Source organism: Carya illinoinensis, chromosome 12 (genome assembly GCF_018687715.1).
Source record: "Carya illinoinensis cultivar Pawnee chromosome 12, C.illinoinensisPawnee_v1, whole genome shotgun sequence".
Lineage (NCBI taxonomy): Eukaryota > Viridiplantae > Streptophyta > Magnoliopsida > Fagales > Juglandaceae > Carya > Carya illinoinensis.
The window spans coordinates 1,519,623-1,540,683 of NC_056763.1; the positions used below are offsets into that span (position 1 = coordinate 1,519,623).

Sequence of the window (21,061 nt, forward strand, 5' to 3'; positions counted from 1 at the left end):
TTTCCTTTTGATATACCATATTTTTGCACAAGAGAACCATGATGAGGTCGTCTAGCCTGTAGTCAATTCTATGTGTAAGTAGAGCTTCCTACCACCTTTGATTGCCTCCCCAATAAACTCACAAGTGGCGAAATTTCAATTGACCGAGTTTAGAGTGAAGTGTGCGATGCCAGTCACAAATTACAATAGATACTCATGTTTCAAACCTTTGTAAAACATAGGTATATGATACAAATCTCGAAAGACACATGCACCTAGATTTTAGAATTAACAACCCCACTATCATATGGCACAGTCATGGAGTGCATGTAAGGGTAGCAATCAACGAATAAGAAACCAGACAACTAAAAAACACAAAATAAACATGAACAACAAAATAAAACAAAAATGCATGTAAAGCATGTGATGCATGTAATGCACACCCGTCAGTCTATAGCACCAAAACATGTGTGGCTTGTGTCTTTCCCTTTTGGATGATCCACCTTGGTACCCCTTTTCTTGAGTAGGGCTTTTCAATTCTCTTGGGGTGCCTCCTAAGCTCAAAACAGTTTGGTCGGACATGACCAATCTTACCACAATGATGACACACAGGGCTTGCTTTGTGAACTCTTTGTCTCAAGAAGGTTGAGACATTCTTAGAGCCATTCATGTAATTCTTACCCCTTCTAGAAGGATAAGCAGTTCTACTTTTAACTAATGTAGGAGCATGCATAAAGTGACTCATTAATTTAAAACAGTCTGGTCTAATATGGCCTATCTTTCCACAGTGATGACATATAGGGCTCATGTTGTGAGCTCCTTGTCTTTTGGGAGGAGGAACAAACTTTTGTACTTGCAAAGGCTTTTTACCCATTTTAGATGGATGAGCCTTCCTATTCTCAGTCATTGTAGGAACAAACACTGTGTTTCTCACATTTTTATAGGAGGCTTTTGAGCTAGAAGGAGCATCAGGATTCTCTTCAAAGTAGCCTAAACCACTCTTATCACTAGAGGACTTTTCCAAACTTAAGAGTTTGTCAAGCTGGTTTGTCCCAATGGAGAATTTATGCAACTTAGTACTTAACAAAGTCAGCTCACTTTCATGAGTTGTCACTTTATCTTCCAAAGTCATATTCCTCTTTTGTAACTCATCTGTTAGACCAATGGCTTCTCTTAGTTTGCCTTGGAGCCCTTCATTTTCTCTTTTGCATAAATATATTTCCTCAATATGTGCTTTATTGAGTTTCCTCAATTTCACACATTCCTTATACAACTTCTCATAGATTTCCTGCAACTCATCTTCATTCCCGGATTCATTTCAGAAACACTCTCAATTTCAACCACAGATTCACTGCTATGACTTTTCTCTACAACAGAGGAAGTGAAAGCCATGTAGTTGAGATTTTTCTTCATGGGAGAATTCTCTTGTGAGTCACTTGACTCAGACTCACTATCAGTCAAGGAAGCAGCATTTGCTTTCTCTTTGGACTTTTTGTAATTTGCACACTTAAATCGAATGTGACCAAAACCATGACATTCATGGCACTGAATATTGTCCTTGACAGCTCTAGTGTCTCGCTTATAGCTCCTTTCTCAGTTTTCTGAACTTGAACCCCCACTGAAACCTTTGAACCTTCTCTTCTCCTGTCTTGGGTTTTTCTGGGCAAACATCTTCCTTAATTTTTTAGCATAAAAAGCTATCTCCTTGTCACTCACTGCAAGTTCATCAGAAGATTCACCAAACTCCTCTCTAATAGCATTGAGGGCTATGGACTTGTTTTTCTTATCCACAGGAAGAGTATGTTCATAGGTTTTTAAGGAACCCACCAACTCTTCAATCCTCATGTTGTCCAAGTCTTTGCTTTCTTCTATCGCAGTGACTTTGGGACGAAACCTCTCAGGAAGAGATCTAAGGACTTTTCTCACAATTCTGTTCTCAGGAACTCTATCCCCTAAATTAAAACAAGAATTGACAATATCATTAAGTTTGCCATAGAAGCCATCAAAAGTTTCATCATCCTTCATCCTAAGTTCTTCAAAGTTGGTGGTTAGCATTTGAAGTTTAGAATTATTTACAGCCTTGGTACCTTCATGGGTAACCTCAAGAATGTCCCATGCCTCTTTGCAATTTTCACACATGGAGATTCTCTTGAACTCCTCCTGGGACACGGCCATGAATATCGCATTCAAGCCTTTGCTATTCCAACTACACTCGTTGACTTCATCCCTAGAGTAATTTTCCATACTCTTGGGGGTTTGGACTCCCTCAATGACTGCAACCGGTTGTTTCCATCCCTTTGTTACGAAAGCCCACACTCGTTCATCCACAGACTTCAAGAAAGCTCTCATTCGAACTTTCCAATACGCATAGTTGTTTCCATCAAAAAATGGTGGAGATGTGAGTGATTGAGACCTATCCATTTAGACCACTATAACAGGATTACACTCAGGAACTAAATCCTATTGGAGTGAAACCGGTCTGATACCAATTGAAAAAGTAGTGGTTCTACACAACACTACACCTAGAGTGGGGGTGAATAGGTGTAATCCAATTTTTATGGCCTTTTGAAAATTGGTCAAACAAGCAGTTAGTAAATGAATCAAATAACACAAATAATCAACACATGATTTTGATCACGGAGTGGAAACTCATTTGAAGAACATCTTCAAAATCTAAAACCACTCCGAGTGTAAGACACCACCTCAAATCCACTATAGAAATTTTAGTTCATTACAACCAATTTAGAGACACTCACAAAACCTTTGTAGTAGCTAAACTTGGCTTGCAACACCACGAGTGACCCACTCGATCTCTACACGCATGTAGTGTCGGAACTCCGACCTTTCTATAGCTTCCCACGAGAACCTCTCAATCTCTGCATCAACAGCAGCTCTGGACTCTTCTGGCCAACAAATATGTCCACTTCAATGGACTCATGTAAGAGTTGATTTTAAGTATGGTGTGGTGGAGAATTGTTTATCCAAGAGAGAATCAACCAAGTGGGGGAGAGGTTGCTCTAAAAAGTTCTTGGAGACCCTTAGGGTTTTTGCTCTGATTCTCCACACATAGAACAGAATTTAAGCTATTCTATTTATAGTTCCAATCAAAGGAGGTGCTTCAAAACCCCAGATTGTAAGTGATCTGGAACATTAGCTTGAGTGAAGTATCGAGCGAGGGTCGAGCGGCACAATCTGCCTGAGTTCGCTCAAGCTCAGTGTCGAGCGAGTGTCGAGCGGCACACTCTGCCTGAGTTCGCTGGAGCTCAGTGTCGAGCGAGGGTCGAGCGAAGACATTTGTTTTGACCAATAACGAGCACACTTCAAGCCTTTCCGCAACAACACTTGTTACAACACTATTTTACACAGGTTTTCACAAGAATATGCCAGTACACTCATTTTTCCCTCAACACTTCCCACTAGAGATAATCTATTCAGAAAGAATATAGTGGAAAGTAATACATGTCCAGCCTGTATGAGAGAATCTGAAACTGTAGTGCATGTAGACTGGGAATGTCCTGCAGCAACAGATGTATGGGGAGGGATCCCACTTTTCAGAAAATGGAAAAGAAACTTCAATGATTTCCAAACATTATGGGAAGAAATGGTGGTGAAACTAAAGCAGGAAGAATTGGAACTGGCAACTGTAGTGTTCCATCATCTTTGGACAAGAAGGAATGGTCTGATTTTTCAGGATGTCTTTCATTCTCCTAATATAGTTACCACAATGGCATAGGCAGATCATGCAATGTACAAGGAGGTGTTGACAGAAGCTTCAGTCAGAACAGCTAGAAGACAAACAAATAATCCTAGTCAGCCTTGGAAACCTCCTGCGTGGCCTACTGTTAAAGTAAATTTTGATGCAGCTTTTGATCAAGCTAGTGGAAGAATGGGGATAGAGTAGTCATAAGGGATTTAGAAGGGGAATTATTGGAGAGTTCGATTGCACCAAAGAAGCATGTCCCTTCAATTTTTCAAGCAGAATGCCATGCTTTTCACAAAGCTATGGAGTTATGCATTGAGTTAGGTTTACCACAAGTGTGTTTCGAAGGGGATGCTAAAGCTGTTATAGATGCTATAAATTCAAAGGATGAAGACAGTTCATGGTCTGGACAAATGATTGAGGACCTTCAACAACTCATGGCAGCCTACCCCGTGTGGAATTTAGTTTTTGTACACATAACTGCTAATGTAAGTGCTCATACAATAGCTAAGCTAGAAATTAGAGTTTCTAGTGAAAATGTATGGTTGGAAGATGGCCCTGTTGAAGTGAGAAGAGCCATCTTGGATGACTTAGTCGGTAATGTACTAAATCAATCATAGTAATGAAATTGCTTTCCTTTAAAAAAAAATGTTCTAGTGGTCGTCGAATTGCATTCCAAACTTAAAGTAAAAGCAGTTTTCGTACCTACAATCCCAACACCTTCTTTTTTTCTTGCTCTCTTTGTCAATAAATAAATAAAATAAATAACCTTTTGTTTTTGGGAAGTAAATCCTCTTCGTTAAGGTTCTTGCTCGGCATATAATTAAATAGATGCGCTTCACACTATCTCTGACTACTTACACTATTCATTGGCTATAATCTAAGATCAATCCGATGGCAATTGTGTCATTGTGCATTTGTTTTGGGAAGGTATGGAAATGAAGGCGAGAGAACACATAAAAGATATACGTAGACAAAAGTTTTCAATCGGAGGAGAACTGAACCCATTGACGGAGGATCTTCAGCAGGCCGTCAAGAACCTCTCTGCTAAACTTTACGCCAAGGATGTCCACTTTCTCATGGAACTCATTCAGGTTCCTCACTCATTCTCTCTCATATGTATGATTTGTTTTGTGTGTGTGTTTGATATTCGTGATGATCATGATGATGTATATGCTAGTACTTGAAGTCACCTTAATTTGTTTGACTAATTCCAAGAAAAATGAGATTTTGAGATTTCATTTTCAGAGATTCAAATCATGTTATATAATTAGAGATCATGTTGTGTCTTTCCATGATATATATAGGAGGCCAAATAATAATATATTGAAAGTTGTGTCTTTCTAGCTTACAAAGTAATCAATGAGTGATATATATATTAAAATTAGAGATACATGATATTGGTGAAATTAAATATTGTGTGTGTGTCTCAGAATGCGGAAGATAACGAATACATGGAGAGGGTGGGTCCATCGCTTGAGTTCATGATAACCTCGGAGGACATTACAGGCACGGGAGCTCCATCAGCATTACTTATTTTCAACAACGAGAAAGGTTTCTCTTCTAAAAACATAGACTCCATTTGCAGTGTACGTTGTTCAGTCCACCAAAAAAGGAAACTGGAAACAAGGTTATATTGGAGAGAAAGGTACTTGCCTATATACTACTTTTTCACTCCAATTAATAATAATACGTACTACTATACTTTATACCATCGATATTGCATGCACTATTCTCTCGTATCGTAAAAATGCTAGTATCTAATGTATGTACATGATGTGTATCTGTAATCAAGACTTTACTCATTTTTGGAAAGATTAATTCAGACCGAGCATGCATAAAGATCATGGAGTTACAATCTTGAGAAACGAAAGGAAAGAAATTGATGTAATTAATGGTCATTATTGCATAATTTTAAGCAACTAATTTGGTCCTAACAAAGTTAATTAGCAAAAATAAGTTGTGAATATCCACGTGTATATAATCATTCTAACTCATGAGTTTCGATCTCTATTTTTTTATAAGTGGGGTGGGGGTTTTTAGAATCCAAAATTTTCATTTGGAGAATTGGACTATATATCAGGCTCTTTGCTTTTCTAACTGAGTTTCTCAAACACACATATCCAACCCCATTAAAATTTATTGCTGAGTTACTCATTTCTCTTGAAGGTCCATCATGTTAGATCTATTCTAAATTATAAGGGTTATTTCTCCATTTGACCATCCAATTTATAATCTCCTTAGATAAACAATAATGGGGGAAATTGTTATGAAAAGTTGTTTTCGGGTGTTGAGTTGTCAAGATTCAAAATTTCTCCTTGAAAATCAAATGAAAGATGATTACAATGTATATTTGCTTGAAATTAAACTCAAACTTATTCCTTAACAACTCTCTATCTCTCTCTCTCTCAATGCTCAAGATTTTACTAGATTTGGTAATGAAAAAGCTAAAAGAGATCTAAAAACTAAACATTAATACTAAAGGAAGCCGTTGGAAGTGTGGATCGCAGCTTTAATTCTAGAGTTGCCATTACTCATGTATTTTAATTTTTTTTTTTTTTTGTCTTTTTTGGCTTTGTGAGAATGGGAAGGATGTATGTTCTTTTATTTCTAATTAAATTACCATATGGTTAAAAAAGCAGGAATTGGGTTCAAGAGTGTATTTCTCATTACTACTCAGACCTACATATTTAGCACTGGTTATCATATACGATTCAACGAAGAGCCTTGCACACATTGCAAACTTGGGTACATAGTTCCAGAATGGGTGGAGGAGAACCCAACATTTTCTAATTTACAACAGATATATGGTTCCAAAACTTCTCTCCCTACGACAACAATTGTCTTACCTTTGAAGTCTGATAAGGTCATACCTGTGAAGCAGCAGCTCTCAAGTGTTCATCCTGAAGTTCTTTTATTCCTAACGAAGTTGAAGTGGTTCTTAGTCAGGGAACATAATAAAGATCCAAAGTACAATACCATTAGTGCAATTGCTATTACAAGTGAGACTAACTATGTGTCAAGGAAGAACATTAATGCTGAGTCCTCCACACTCCATCTCTCAGCTGAGAGAAAGATTACTGGGTCTGACGTAGAATGCAACTACTATATGTGGAAGCAAAAGTTCCCTGTAAGACATGAAAACAGAGAGGAAAGAAGAATGGAAGTAGAAGAGTTAGTGATCACGTTGACTTTTCCTCTTGGAGAGCGTCTCAATAGAGGGACCAGTTCACCTGGGATCTATGCATTTCTTCCCATAGAGATGGTTACTAACTTGCCTTTTATAATTCAGGCAGATCTCTTGTTGCATCATCAAGGGAAACAATTCTCTTGGACAGCAAGTGGGACCAAGGGATTCTTGACTGTGTTTCCTCCGCTTTTATTGATGCTTTTGTCTCCTTAGTTTGAACTTTTGAGAATCCATCAAGTTGGGCTTCCATGTTCAGGTTCATTCCTCTCAACAACTCTTCTTATCAAGGGTTGAAGAAAGTGAGGAATTCAATCAAGGAAAAGCTTGTTAAAGAAAATATTGTCCCATGTACGCAACAGAAGTTCTTTCATAAACCATGCGAAGTTGGTAGGCTTATGCCTGCTTTTCGAAACATTTTGGAAAAGGTGGGGAAGGAGGGGAAGAGCTTGCTTAATCTATCATCCCATGGAAATTATATACTAAGTCCCTCATTGGATAAAGGGGAGTATGATCATGTATTGAGTTTCTTAGGAGTGGAACCAGTCAATAATGAATGGTATGCTGAGTGCATCCAGAGTTCTAACCTTGTTGTAGGAGTCGCCGAGGATGTGTATCTGGAGATTTTATTATTTGTTGCTGAGAATTGGAAATCAAAACTTGACAGCACCAGGATGAAGAACATACCACTCATAAAATATGTGGATGTTGATGGGGATGTATATTTGTGTACCATAGATGAATGTAGAAACTCATATAAGTTGGTGTTCTCATCGAAGAATTTTGATCATTCTTCATGGCTAATTAATTGGAACTGGGAGTTCCTTTTTGTTGCCAATCATTTTCTTATGCTAGAAAGCACAAAAGAAGCTATTCAATTCTTTCCGAAGAAGTTGACTTTACAAAAATGGCTTCAAGAACATGTCAAGGGTGTTGTAGATGTATATGACTATGCAGTTCACATTAATAACTATATCAATAAAGATAGCAAGCTCGCCATTGCCTTTGTTCACTTCTTTTATCACTCTTACTCGAAGAGTTATCTATCAAAATCTCAAGTAGATTATTTATGTGGTATTATGCCCCTCATAGATGACCATGGGAATCTAATCAAGCAGCCCCTCGTAGATAACTATGGGAATCTAATCAGGCAAAAGACAGGGGTTATGGTCCCTGCCAAACTAAGCAAATGGGCGGGATTGATTGGTTCAAATCCATGGAGACGTGAAAGCTATGTTGAGTTAGGAGAAGAATACTTGTGTCCAGATTCTTTTGTAGGTGAATCTTGTTCTGGAGAACAGATCTTGGAGTTCCTTAAAACTCATGTTGCTGCTTCTGATATCCCTTATATAGCTCCTCCCAATGTCGCAATTCCTGCTGTTTTTGCACTTCTCACTAAACAAAATGCATTCTTGCTTTTGGATTGGATTCATAACATGATATGTTGGAGAACTTACATTCCACAAAGCTTCTTGGAAAGCATAAAGGAAGGTAGCTGGCTGAAGATTACTACTAACGGCTACTCAAGTTACATGCCACCATCTCGGTCATTCATGCTTCCTTCTTTATTGGGAAACATTTTGCAAAGCGGATTAGTGCTTGCTAATATTCCATTGATTGATTGAAATTTCTATGGGATCAAATAAATAAATATACAGAGGAGCTAAAGACAATGGGCGTCATTTTTTAGTGTGGAGAAGCATGTGAATTTATTGGGAAGCATCTCATGTCTCTTGCTGATTCCTCCACTTTAACTAGAAGCAAGGTGTTCTCTGTTTTGAATTTCATCAAGTATTTGACGGACAATTATCTTACACCATAAAAATTCATCAATACTAGAAAAGAAAGAAGATGGGTGAGGACATCCAGTGGTGACATGTCTCCAGTTGGATCTATTTTGTTTGATCATGAATGGGAGGTTGCATCTCAAATCAGTAACCTCCCCTTCATTGATACAGGTTACTTTGGGGATGAAATCTTTTCTTATAAAGAGGAACTCAGGTCCCTTGGTGTGTTAATTGGCTCTAGTGGAATTTACAAGTTTATTGTAGACAATTTAAAATCACCTTCATGCTTCTCTTCTTTGACAGCTGAGGCTATTATATTTATACTGGAATGTATGCGTCATTCAAGACAATCCGGCAAACTCATTAGGACATTGAGTGGTGTGAAATGCTTCAAGACAAATATTGGTTACATGTCTCTAGGAAGATTTTTCTTGTTTGACTCAGTGGGCATGCATCCTACACATTGATGTTGATTTCTATGGAGGCAACACCTTCTTGTACAAAAATGAGTTGTTGCAATTAGGTGTAAAGATGGATTTTGAGGAGGCCGTCGAAGTATTGGTTCAGAGTTTCAAGCAGCAAGTGGCTTCCATGACAAAAGAAAATGTTTTGTTCTTTTTGTCATGTTACAGACTACTAAATGATACTCCACATAAGTTTCCTCTAGATCTTAGGAAACTTGTTCTTGAAGTGAAGTGGCTGCGAACTAGGCTTGGTGATCACAGATCTCCAAGCAATTGCATTCTGTATGGTCCAGATTGGCAATCAATTGCCCTAATCGCTCTGCTCCCTTTTGTAGATGATAGTGGCAATTATTATGGCAAGGACATTCACGAATACAAGAAAGAGCTAAAAGGTATGGGGGTTGTCACAGAATTCAAAGATGGTGTAAAGTTTATTGCCGATGGTCTTTTTTTCCCTTTGGACCCTTCCATAACTCATGCAAATGTGGTTGCCATGCTGGAATGCATCCACATTTTATTGCATGATCATGTGTGTTACAAATTTCCAGACACTTTTTGGAAAATAATCTCTCAAAAATGGTTGAAGACGAATGATGGTTATAGGCCTCCAGATCAATGCTTGTTGTTCGATTCTACTTAGGGCTCTCATTTGAAGCATACAAATGGACCTTTTCTTGATGAAGATTTTTATGGTTCCAACATTAGAAAATACAAGAATGAGCTTAATTATATTCATGTTACTGTGGATGTGATGGAAGGATGCTCATTGGTTGCCAGGCACCTCGATTTCCATCATGAGTTTTCCACTATAGTTCGAATTTATAACTACTTGAGTGAATTTAATTGGGACCCGGACACTGAAGCAGCCAAAAGGATTTGGATCCCAAATGGTACTGAGGATGGAAAGTGGGCCAGCCCCGGAGAGTGTGTTTTGCATGATAAGGATGATCTCTTTAGTTCACGCCTGCAAGTTTTGGAAAAATACTATGACCAGAAGCTACTATTTTTTCTTTTTCTCTAGGGCTTCCAATGTTAAAAACAATCCCTCTATTGATGATTACTGCCAGCTTTGGAAGGTCTGGGAAAGTTCAAGACCCCAACTCTCACATGAAGACTGTTTCAAGTTCTGGGTCTATGTTTCTAAGCATTGGAGTGGAAAGATTGAGAGAACTCTCATTGATAGTTTGGGGAAATTGCCGGTTGCTTCAGATTCAGATGGAATTTTGTTGTCCGACAAGCATGATGTTTTCATTGCTGATGATGTTTTGTTGAAGGATCTTTTTGAACAGGTTTCTCCTCGACCCATATTTTTCTGGTATCTAGAGCAAAGCTAGCCTTCATTACCTCGGACAAAGTTACTTGAAAAGTATAGGAAATTGGGGGTCTGGACTATATCTGAATCGGTAAAGAAGGAAGAAGCATCAATGGTGGATGTTGGTCAACTCAATCAGGTGAATCCAATGGATATTTTGATTGAGAAAGGGTTGGTTAGGCTCATCCTAGGTTTTCTAGCAGATCCTATGTTAAAGATGGAAGCAGAGAGGCGACATGAAGCTATTAAGGGGATTCTAAATGTGACTTTCCTAGAGATAGTTGAACCCATCGCTGTAAAGTACTCTTTATCACTTTCTTTAGGGGAAATCATGGAATTGAAAGTGAGTCAGATGATACGTTGGGATAGAGTGGCCTCAAAGTTGTTTTCACAAAAGTTGGACAGATCCGGTGGATATAAGAAGATGATTGAGTATGCTACATATTTCTCTGAAGCAATATCAGAGGGTTTGTTGTGGGAAAATAGCGATCATATTGGTGCACTCTTTGAGCTGATAAAGTGGTGTTTCATCCTTGAGTTTAATGAGGAAGCAGTGGGGTTTGTAATGAAGTCCAAGAACATGCAGATTTTCAAGGAGGAAGAGGAGTTCCTTGCATCTATTGTTACAACTACTCAAGAATATTGATTGAATATCTGATCTTCGAGGGATCAGTTCCTCCAAAAATACATTCTATTTGCTTTCTCAATGTATTACATCGGGAGCTCGACTCCTTTTTATACACAACAGGATGTTAATTCTGTTATTGAGGGGAGGGCATTCTTGTACATTTAGTTATCACTTTAAGGCTACAATTGTAATTCTATCTACTTAATGAATCATGTGCTATCACGTGCCTTAACTGCTCCAGTTCTTCACAGTCGTTGCTTCCTTGCTTCCAGACTTCCTTCTCTTAATTCTTCTTCCTACTGCTGCTTATAACAGCATATAACAATTCTCCCCCCCTTCAAAAGACCTTGCCCACAAGGTCAGGGTATTGCAATCGTAATTGCTCAACAGGAACCCATGTAGCATCTGCCTCAGAGGCCCCACGCCATTTAATCAACAACTCAATAAATGGTTTGTTGTCCATAGGAGTCATTCTTCTTTGCAGCACTTCCTCAGGCTCAGTCCTAATTGCACCATGTGAATCTTGTAATGGTAAGGCTGAGGAAACAATCTTCAAAGGTCCCACATGCTTCTTTAATCTGGACACATGAAACACTGGATGTATAGCTGAAGTTGGTGGTAATTCCAGTCTATATGCTACTGTCCCAATACACTCCAACACCTTAAAGGGACCACAATATCGTGCTGCCAACTTAGGATTAACAACAGCTCCCACAGTGTGTTGCTTGTACTTCTGTAACTTTAAGTAAACCATGTCACCAACTTGAAATTGCCTATAAACATGCTTCTTATCATACTGTTGTTTCATGGTAGATTGTGTTGCCAGCAAATTTTTCCTCAATAAGGACAAAATCTCCTCTCGAGATCTCAATTCTGAATCTACTGCTTCATTCTGAGTTGTACTTGCTGCATATTGTAACAAGGTGGGAGGAGGTACACCATACAAAGCCTCAAATGGTGTCATTTTAGTTGCTGCGTGCAAAGAGGTGTTGTACCACCATTCTGCCCAAGGTAGCCAATAACTCCATTGTTTTGGTCTCTCAGAAACAAAACACCTCAAGTACTGTTGCACACACTTGTTCACAATTTCTGTTTGTCCATCCGATTGTGGGTAATAAGCAGAACTGTAATGAAGCTTTGTACCTTGCAACCTGAAGAGCTCTTTCCAAAATCCACTTGTGAAAGTTGCATATCGATCAGTAACAATTGTTGCAGGCATACCATGTAACTTGAAAATTTGTGAAATAAAAAGCTTTGCCACAGAAACTGCAGTGTAAGGATAAGACAGTGGTAAGAAATGGGCATACTTAGTGAGTCTGTCCACAACCACTAAAATGACAGAAAATCCCTTTGAATTAGGAAGTGTATCAATAAAGTCCATAGAGATATCACTCCATGACTTCATAGGAATAGGTAATGGCTGCAATAACCTTGCTGGTAACAGATTCTCTACTTTGCATTTCTGACATACTTCACATTCTTTAATGAAATTCTTAATGTCCTTCCTCATGCCCAGCCAAATGAAATCTGCTTTAGTTATGTGTAAGGACTTTTGGTAACCAGAGTGGCCTCCAAAAGCACTACTATGTATAAATTCCAGTACTTGCTGTTTTAAAGGGGACTTGGAAGATAAAAATACTCTACCTTTCTTCAGCAAAAACCCATTCTGTAAGGTAAAGGCCTGATTCAGTAATTCCCCTTTCTGCAATTTCTGACATATAGCCGAGATCTCTTCATCATGCAAATAAGAGTCCTTCAACTGCTGCAACCACATTGGATCCAAAACAGTTATGGCAGATAGCAATACTTCTTTGCCTACTGAATCATCTCTCCTGGAAAGAGCATCTGCAGCCACATTCTCCTTGCCTTTTTTATACTCAATTCTGAAGTCATAACCAATGAGCTTACTAATCCACTTTTGTTGTGAAGGTGTACCTATCTTCTGTTCCAGTAAAAACTTTAGGCTTTGTTGGTCAGTTTTGATGACAAACTGAGAGCCCACAAGGTAAGGCCTCCACTTCTTAACAGCCACTACTAATGCCAAGAATTCTTTCTCATATGCAGAAAGATCCAATGCTTTTCCTTTCAAAGTTTGGCTAAGGAAAGCCAAGGGCCTGTTATTCTGCATTAACACAGCTCCTACTCCTCGACCTGATTCATCACATTCAATTAAAAATGGCTTAGTAAAATCAGGTAAAGCTAAAACAGGTGGTTGAGAAATAGCCTCCTTCAATGCTTCAAAAGCTTGTGCAGCTGCATTACTCCAATGAAATGAATCTTTTTTAAGCAAATCAGTGAGAGGCCCAGCAATTAATCCATAATGTCTTACAAATTTCCTGTAATAGCCAGTTAAGCCAAGAAATCCCCTTAAGGACTTGATGGATTTGGGCAAAGGCCATTCCACCATGGCCTTTATCTTGGATGGATCAGCCTGCACTCCCTCAGCAGACACCAAATGTCCAAGATAATCTATTTGCTTAGAGGCAAACCTGCATTTACTTCTCTTAGCAAACAATGTATGCTTTGCTAATACTTCTAACACTAAGGTTAAATGCTGCACATGATCTTCCTTATTCTTACTGTATATTAAAATGTCATCAAAGAAAACTATAACAAATTTTCTTAAAAATGGTTGAAACACTTCATTCATCAATGATTGGAAGGTAGCAGGAGCATTGGTTAAGCCAAAAGGCATAACCAAAAACTCATAATGGCCTTGATGTGTGCAAAAAGCTGTCTTCTCAATATCTGACTCCTTCACCCGAATTTGATGATAGCCAGATCTGAGGTCTAGCTTGGAAAAACTGTAGCCCCACATAATTCATCGAGAAGTTCATCTACCACAGGAATAGGAAACTTGTCTTTAATAGTTTCTCTATTCAAAGCCCTGTAGTCTATACACATACGCCAAGATCCATCAGCTTTCCTCACAAGAATCACAGGAGATGAAAAAGGAGACTGACTGCATCTTATAACTCCAGCTTCAAGCAATTCCTTAACTATCTTTTCAATCTCAGCCTTTTGTACAAAGGGATACCTATATGGCCTAACAGAAATAGGCATTGTACCCTCTTTAAGATAAATCTTGTGATCATGGCTTCTTTTTGGAGGTAAGCCCTTCGGTTCATGAAAAACTACAGCAAACTTTTTTAAGACCTCCTCAACTTCACTATCTATCGGTTCTTTGCTAACAGGCTGTTGTAGCTGAACTAACTGTAACAGCATTCCTTTTCTTTCAATTGTAGTCAATTGACAAATCTAAATATCCTCAACCAATTCAGGTTTAGTAGCATTCATGCCTCTAATTGTCACTGTCTTGTTGTTGTGCTGGAAAGACATAGTTAAACCATTAAAGTCCCATAATACAGGACCCAAGGTTCTCAACCATTGCATTCCTACTACAACATCACAACCACCAAGAGGCAATAAGAAAAAATCAGTGTTAAACTGATTGCCTTGCATCTGAAACTGCATCTGTTCTATCAACCCTTCACTTCTCATCTTCTCTCCATTAGCTACACGTACTTCCACCTGCTCAGCAATATTAATTCCTAACCCCACTTTTCCAGCAATCATGGGATCAAGAAAATTGTGTGTGCTACCTGTGTCTACAAGAATTACAACAGGACAGTCCTGAACTTTACCATGAATTCTCATAGTTCTTGGACTCAAATACCCTGCTATAGCATTAAGAGATATCTCAGGAACTTCACCTTGTGGAATCAGAATCTTATCCACATCCTGATTTCCTATCATCTCACAATCTTGCTTGTCATCATCTCGAAATAACTCCATCCCTTCCATGACAAAGAACCTAGCCTTTTTCCTCTCACATTTATGACTGGGGTTCCATTTCTCATCACAGAAATAACACAACCCTTTATCTCTTCTTTCCTTCATTTCGGTTGGGGTAACTTTTTGTATTGGCAAAGAGGGTTTGAAACTGTTATTCTTTTCTACAAGAGTGTTTTCTTTCCTTGTAAAATTATTAGTAAATCCATTTCCTCCAACAGAAAATGGTGCAAAGGAATTTTGATAATTCCCCCCTCTAAAGTTACCACGAATACTGTGGATGTACTCTTCTTGCATCTTAGTAAGACCAAAAGCTGAATTAAGAGACTGAGGATGCAGCATCCTCACAGGTAATCTTATTTCATCCCTTAATCCACTTAAAAACAAGCTCAGCTTATAATCTTCAGACAATCTTGTCAACCTATTAGAGATTTCTTCAAACTGAGTTTTGTATACAGTAACTGTAGAAGTTTGTTTTAAACGTTTCAAAGCTTCCATAGGATCATCATATGATGAATTCCCAAATCTCAATTGTAAGGCATCAACAAAAGCATTCCAAGAAACAAAAAGACCAGTTTCTTCAGCACCTTGGAACCAAATTAAAGCAATTCCTTCCATATACAAAGATGCCATCCAAATCTTTTGTCCATCCGGCATAGGATACAAAGCAAAATAATGATTTGCTTTATAAACCCACCCAATAGGATTATCCCCATCAAACTTTGGAAAGTCTATCTTAATAGCACGAAACTGCATACCTCTTTGTTCTGGATTTGCTCCATCTGGTCTGCCCCCTGAATTCTGATGACCCAACCTGCCCCCATTAGCAGTCACAGCCTCCAGCAGCATATCCAACTTTGAATTCAAGGATTCTAATGCACCTTGGTGATCTTCAAGACTCTTCCCTTGCTGATCTTGGCTCTGTCGCAAACCAACCACCATCTTCTCCAATTCTTTATAACGAGTTCCTTCTGCCATTTGAAAAAAAAATTTCCAGAAAATTGAACCTGCTATGATACCAATTGTTACAACTACTCAAGAATATTGATTGAATATCTGATCTTCGAGGGATCAGTTCCTCCAAAAATGCATTCTATTTGCTTTCTCAATGTATTACATCAGGAGCTCGACTCCTTTTTATACACAACAGGATGTTAATTCTGTTATTGAGAGGAGGGCATTCTTGTACATTTAGTTATCACTTTAAGGCTACAATTGTAATTCTATCTACTTAATGAATCATGTGCTATCACGTGCGTTAATTGCTCCAGTTCTTCACAGTCGTTGCTTCCTTGCTTCCAGACTTCCTTCTCTTAATTCTTCTTCCTACTGCTGCTTATAACAGCATATAACATCTATCTTCCCAACTTCAAACTAGCTAATAAAATAGTTACTTTTTGTGTTTAAATTAGGTGTGCTTGGCATAATTATCAAGCTTGAATCAATTGCTGATTCTAATGTTGTTGCCATGATGTGTAAACCAGCTTGTTTTGTTGGGATTTTCTCTGTTTTTACTTTTTATGTTAGGAGTGCTCTTGCTTGTAATTTTGAATTGTTTGATAGTGTGGTAGTTTGGTTTCTTTACATTTTCGAATGGATAATTCTCCAATGAATGATTATGGGCATGCATGATCTTGAGGAACATTCTCTCGATCGAATGCCTGGAGGATAATTAGTATATTCGGTTTGCAAACGACAGTGTTCGCTTGGTACACACAACATGTTACCTCTGATCTTCCAATAGGGTATGGAATATTCACAACAATCAGTACTTGTTGTCTAGCAGAAATTAATATTAACTCTTAGGGCTTCGATACCATATATAAGGTGGATACAGTTTGATTAAGTATATATACTTTTTTAGATTTTCTCTATGAAGTTTTGATTGTCGATCGTGAATTGACAATTTAACAAATTGAAACTCATAACAAAGAGGAAAAAGATAATGATATTAAAAGATAATATATAAAAAAAAGAAAATTCACATGCTTGAATTGAAATATACCAAAAAAAAAACAAAGAAAAAAGAGAGTCACCAAGTATTAAAAATAAAGAGATCTAAGAAATAAAAAAGGGAGATATTTAAATTTACAAAAGTTTAAGATTATACCAACACCATCAAATTAAAAATTTATAAAAAAGACACCCGAAAATGTCATTAGGAACGTAATGGCTTGAGCGAGACACAATATGTTGTTTCTTTGTAGACCATGAGACACAGTTGCTTTCGAGAAAAATGCAATAGCTAGTTGTGAAGCATCTTTTTTGAGGACAACCTGGCCAATCTTCATCTAAAAATGCATAAAGATCAAGTGTAGATTGGGAACTAAAATGGATACCAAGTTTAACAGTGCCATGTAAGTAGCGAAGAATGTCTTTTACCATTTTGTAGAGAGAATGTGTTGGTTTATGCATAAATTGTGAGACAAAATTTACACTATAAGCTAGGTCAGGACCTGTAAGTGTGACATATTGGAGAGCATCAATGATGCTATAGTAATGCAAAGGATCTAGAAAAGGAATATCACTAGTGAGTCCTTTCGTTTGGGACATCATATGTGTATCCATGGGTTTGCAATCTTGCATTTGCGCGCGTTCGAGAATGTCAAAAGCATACTTAGTTTGGGATAGAATGAGCCCATCAGAAGTACGGTGGACCTATATGCCTAAGAAATAATGCAATAGACTAAGATCTTTCATAGCAAATTAGGTACCAATGGTACACGTGAAGTCATGCAAGAGAATAGTGTTAGAACCTGTTAATAGAATTTCATCAATGTATAATAATAAGACAAGCATACCATGAGACGAATGATATATAAAAAGTAAGGGATCCACCGTACTACACGTAAACCCATAAGAAATGAGAAAGGTGGTAAATTTATCAAACCATGCACGAGGAACTTGTTTTAAACCAAATAAAGCTTTATTTAACTTGTAAACATATGAAGAAAAAGTAGGATCGGTAAAACTTGGAGGTTTTTCTATGAAGACAGACTCCTTGAGATCCCCATGAAGGAATGCATTTTTTATGTCAATTTGGAAAATATCCCAGTGATTAATGAGTGCTATGCTCATGACAATCCAAATAGTGCTAGAGACAAAGTCTCATTGTAATCGACACCATCTACTTGATGAAAACCTTTTATGACAAGTCAAACTTTCAGGCTATCAACATTGTCGTCTGTATTGAGTTTGGTCTTAAAGACCCATTTGCATCCAACAACTTGCATATTTGGGGTCTGAGGGCTAGGTGTGGTTGGCATGAAGGGCTTGTAATTATTCATGCAGAGCGAATAGATTTTGGCTCTTTGGGTAGTTCAAGAAGAGTGTGGAGATTGATGTATTTAGGATTAGGTTTATGAATCCAAACTTTTGCTTGAGTTCCCATAGGTTGAGAGGTAAGGGCTTGAAGAAGATGAGAGTTATGTGATGGAGTAAGCAAAGTGGTGGGAGGTGGTTCATTGTGAGGTAGGGGTATAGTGATGTTAGGGTGGGACGAGGTCTCATTTTCTAGAGCCATGGAGGGAATGGGAAGGGAAGCAAGGGGTGTGGATTAGGGGACCAGTAGAGGTGGTAACTGCAAAGAAGTTGCACTAGGGATATCAACATCGTTAGTCATATGGGAGCTCCATTCAATGAATGTTGATAAAAGTTGATTATTAGAAAGGGTAGATGAAGTTTATAGGGTTGAAGATGCAAATTAAATTCATTGCTCATGAACTCACCACCACCATCATCAAAAATTAAGAATGCATTAAAAAAATTCAGAGTTTTTCTTCAAGGGAATAAACCACTATATTTGAAAAAAGCATCAACAATACAAGCATAGAACTGAAATTAACCAATAGATGGAATGGGTACAGGACCCCATAAATCGCAATAAAGTTTATCAAAATTACCAAGAGTTGAGCTAGTAGAAGGTAAAAAAGGGAGTTTACTCATTTTTCCTAATTGGCAACTCTCACAAAGAGCAGCACCTTTTTTTATTTTTTGCCTAAAATTTGAATAAGACCCTTAGATTGTAGAATTTGAAGTGCAGAGGCTTGTGGATGCCCTAGCCATTGATGCCACACTTCTTCGGTGACTGAACAAAAATGGGTGGAGAAGTGTGCTTCGGTGGATGTGGTCAAAAGATAGAGATTACACTTGCGATGACCCGTCCGCAGCATGCGATTGGTCGCTCGTTCCTTAATAAAGAAACCAACACCATAAAATTCACGAGCATAAGATAATCAGACATTAATGGACTAATTAACAAAAGTTTTTTTTGCTAAATCCATAACAAGCAAGACATCTTTAAGCATAATACGAGAAGTACCAGTACCAATAAAAGTGTCACCTATATGTGTAATTTCATGAAAGCTACCATCACCATTAATTACTCCATCATTGCCCAGGTAATGACGAAGGTTATTAAGCATACCTGAGTTACTTGTCATATGAGCAGAGGCACCCGTGTTGGCTGTCCATTCGATGTTGTGAGATAGATTGTGGAGAGTTATGGCGGCTAAGGCCTGCGGGACGTCATCAGGTTAGAGACTGTGATTGAGCTGATGCCAACACTTTAAAGCAATATGTCCTTTTTTCCCACAAATTTTACACGTCTCGGAATGAGATTAATCATTTGTTATTGTCTGATTTTGATTTGGAGGACCTCCAATAGGAACTTTAAAAGGGATATTGGGCCGTGGGGTGTGGCTAGTTACTGAGAAGCCATGTCCTTTAGATCAAATAGCCTCATGGTGCATACGATTTTGTTGACCCTTGGAATAGGCATGAGAGCCCTTTTGTCCATAGAACACCACAGGTTGGGAAAAGAGTGACCCGTGTAACTGAGAGAGCATCTCGAACCCTTGGAGCAGAGGCACTAGTTCTCCATACATCAGCATGGGTGGTTTTAGTATGGTTGTGGTGAAAGTTTCATACTTTGGACCGAGGCTGTTGAGAAGAGAGAAGACTTGCATCTTATCACTCTTCGATTGACCTATTGCAGCAAGGTTGTCGCATACTCCCTTGAAAATTTAAAGTGTTCTGCCAAAGAAGTGGATGAGTCTTTCCTCATATAGGAGAGCTGTTGAGTCAGCTAGAACTCCCTCTCTTGGGAGTTTTGAGTGTAGGCCTCTTGAAGGGCTTGCCATACTTGGCGTGCCATGTCTCGGCCGACAACTAAGCTGAGGAATTCTTTTGAAAGGGTGCTAATGATCCAATCATGAAGAAGTCAATCACATTCATGCCATTGGAGGTATGTTTGACTCATTTCTCTAGAGGTGTTGTTGGTAGAATCATCAGATTATGGTGGGGGTTGGATCCGTGAGATGGTCCATGAGGTCTTGGTTCTCAGCCAAGGCCACAATTTGCTCCCTCCACAAGGGGTAATCCCCCTATGTTAAATGCAGTGTTACAAAGTTGCTCACAGAGAGTGAGATGGAAGCCATTGGTGGAGTAAGACACTCTTGCTCTCACGAGGCTCTTGGTACCATAAAGAGATTTGCACTCTAGGTGTTCGTAGAAAAATCTCAGACACCGTGAGAGTCCATGAAGAGTCTTTTAATATATACAAGTCTTTTAACCATAGAGAATTGTAAAGTTACAAAAAGATATTCTTTTCATACAAATATTGAAGGAGAATAGAAGAATTTTCATGTTTATTGTGTTAGTAGCCATTGGGCTATGGGCACGTCTTCTAGTGGTGTAGTTTCCATATTGCGATTTTTGTACCGTTGGGGAAGTCTTCTTGTGTAGCTTCAATACTAATAGGTAGGGATTGATAGTTGAAGAAAGGGAATCATGCCCTTGGTCACTATGAAAAGGCTCATCCTTGTAAATCTCATTTCGGCAAGCCTATCTTAAAGACTAATTATGCTAGTGTCCTCTCCATTGATTTTTAATAGAATCGTAGTCTTCCTAGAATTATTAAGCCCATTACCGAGGTAAATTCAACAATTGTTATTGATAAGATGAAAAGCCTTGATAATGTGAAAAATTCCAGAAACTTGTATTATTGCATCATCCAGAAGAATAAAAATATAAGAATATATATAGTACAATAACTAGTGTCCATCCTAACTCTGATGCATGTGATACATGTGATTACAAATAATCTTTATACAATAATAGCCCTCCTCAAGCTGGAACATGTAAGTTAAGGACATCCAGCTTGCTAAGAAGAGTATGAAATCAATCTGATCCCAAAGGCTTGGTGAAAAAAA

At 38.3% G+C, this 21,061-nt stretch overlaps 1 pseudogene; it reads left to right on the forward strand.

The window, feature by feature from the left end:
• Window positions 1-3,981: 3,981 nt before the first annotated feature.
• LOC122290076 lies at window positions 3,982-11,075 on the forward strand (annotated as a pseudogene).
• The last annotated feature ends 9,986 nt before the right edge of the window (window positions 11,076-21,061 follow it).